Below are 2,943 nucleotides of genomic sequence, written 5' to 3' on the forward strand. Positions count from 1 at the left end.
GAAATAGATACACAAAAGAACCATCGCTGTTTTTCTTAAAGTAAACACAACTGTTTAAACTACTTCTTTTGAAATCATGAGAAGTCATAAAGGAATCAAACCTCTTGTACCACTGTCTTGGTGACTGTTTCAAATCGTAAAGGGACTTTCTCAGCAAGCAAACATAGTCCTCTTTTTCTAAGACTATAAAACCCTCTGGTTGTTGCATGTAAATATCTTCCTCAAGTTCTCCATGCAGAAATGCAGTTTTTACATCTAACTGCTCAAGCTCCAAATCATGCATGGCCACAATACCAAGCAAAGCTCAAATCAAACTATGCTTAACAACTGGAGAGAACACATCTGTGAAGTCCACTCCTGGAATTTGACTGTAACCCTTTACAACAAGCCTTACTTTATATCTGGGTTCTTCAACTCCTAGAGTCCCTTCTTTCTTTTTAAACACCCATTTACAACGAACAACCTTTTTACCTTTAGGAAGTTTCACAAGGTCCCATGTTCTGTTTTTGTGGAGTGATTCCATCTCTTCTTGCATAGCAAACATCCACTTTTCTAAGTCTTCACAGCTAACAGCCTCAGAATAATTAGATGGCTCTTGATTCGCATCTATATCTTCATCCACATTTAAAGCATAAGCAACTAGATCAACCTCGGCATACTTCTTTGGAGGTTTAATTTCTCTTCTAGTTCTGTTTTTGGCGATAGAGTATTGTGGTGAAGAAGCAACTCTATTCTCAATTTTTGTTCTGGCTTGAGGAGTTGACTCTGTATTAATCTGATGCTCCACCTGCTTTTGATTTTCTTTATTGGAAGAGTCTTTAAGAGATAAGTTAGGTAGCATAGCGTTTCATCAAAACAACATCTCGCTAATCACAACTTTTCTATTTTCGGGACACCATAACTTATACCCTTTTACACCAGCTTTATAACCAAGAAAAATGCATTTAATAGATCTCGGTTCCAATTTTCCATTATCAATATGAGCATACGCAGGACACCCAAAAATCTTTAAATCAGAATAATTAGCAGGATTACCAGGCCATACCTCTTGTGGAGTCTTTTTCTCAATGGCAACGGATCGGTTGATCAAAAAATATGCAGTAGAGGCCGTTTCTGCCCAAAATGCCTTCGGTAAGTTGGCATTTGACAACATACATCGAACCTTCTCCATGATCGTTCTGTTCATTCGTTCTGCAACATCGTTTTGCTGTGGAGTATGATGAACTGTCAAGTGTCTCATGATCCTTTCTAACTTGCACAATCTATTAAACTCATCAGAACAAAACTCTAAGCCATTGTCTGCGCAGAGGTATTTTATCTGTTTTCCCTTCTGTTTTTCAATCATAATTTTCCAAGACTTAAATGAAGAAAACACATCGCTTTTCTGCTTCAGGAAAAACGCCCAAACTTTTCTGGAAAAATCATCAATAAAGGTTAGCATATAATTAGCTCCACCTCTCGAAGGCACTCTGGATGGCCCCCATAGATTAGAATGAATATACTCCAACGTTCCATTCGTGTTATGGATTCCTCTAGTGAATCGAACTCTCTTTTGCTTCCCAAAACACAGTGCTCACATAAATTCAGTCTGCAAATTCCTTGCCCATTAAGAAGTCCTCTTTTGCTTAATTCTGTCATGCCATTCTCACTCATATGCCCTAGGCGCATATGCCAAAGTTTAGTAATATCATCATCTGACAAGGAAGAGGAAGCGGCAATTGCATCACCGATATGAGAGAACCTCAGAAACATATAACTTGGCAATCTTTCTCTGCCCTTTCATCACAACAAGAGACCCTTTGGAAATCTTTAAAACCCCACTTTCAGCTGTGTATCTGTACCCATTTGAATCAAGAGTACTCAACGAAATTAAATTTCTTTTCAATCCTGGAACATGCCGCACGTCACTAAGTGTTCTGACAACTCCATCAAACATCTTAACTTTAATTGTTCTAACACCTGCGATTTTACATGAAGCATTATTTCCCATCAAAACAACACCTTCAAATCTTGTTCAGAATTGTAAACCAATCCCGATTGGGACTCATGTGGAAGGTGCACTGAATCAAGTATCCACTCTCCACTTTAGAATCATTGATGAAGTGACTAGAAGTTCACCATCGCTGTAGTCTTCTACAACATCAGCTTCACCGGAATTTTCTGGTTGTTTTCCCTTTTGATTCGTAGCCTCCCTTTTAATCTTATTTTGTAGCTTATAGCACTCAGATTTAATGTGCCCTTTCTTCTTGAAGAAGTTGCAAGTTTTACCTCTATTTGAAGACTTCGATCTACCCTTAGATTTACCACGAGGATTCCGTTCCTGTGTCCTACCACGATAATCATCAGCATTCCGATCTTGTCTCCCACGAACAATGAGACCCTCTCCCTGAGAGTCGGGTTTAACCACAAGATGCTTCATCTTATCATATGAGGTTAAAGAATCATAAACCTCATCAACTGTGAGAGACTCGCGGCTATATAAAATCGTGTCACTAAAGGTTGAATAAGACGGGGGCAACGAACAAAGTAGAATCAACCCCAGATCTTCCTTATCATACTGAACCTCCATGGCCTCCAAGTTTGAGAGAATTTCTTTAAACACTGTTAAGTGTTTGTGTACAGACGCACCTTCCTCCAAACGAAGAGCATAAAGACGCTGCTTCATATGCAACTTGCTTGTTAGAGTTTTCAACATACATATTTGTTCTAGCCTCTTCCATAATGCAATGCGTTTTCTCTTTCATCACATCCTCGCAAAATTTCGTTGGACAAATACAGATGTAATTGTGTTAATGCCTTTCGATCCTTACGCTTCTTCTCTTCATCTGTTAATGTCAAGGCATCTTATCTATCCCTAGCGGGGCATCCTCCAGATCCATCTGCAAGAACTGCTTGCATCTTAATTTGCCACAACGCAAATCTGGTGTTGCGATCCAACAGAGG

Source organism: Gossypium arboreum, chromosome 12, assembly GCF_025698485.1.
Source record: "Gossypium arboreum isolate Shixiya-1 chromosome 12, ASM2569848v2, whole genome shotgun sequence".
In the NCBI taxonomy this organism is placed as follows: Eukaryota; Viridiplantae; Streptophyta; class Magnoliopsida; order Malvales; family Malvaceae; genus Gossypium; species Gossypium arboreum.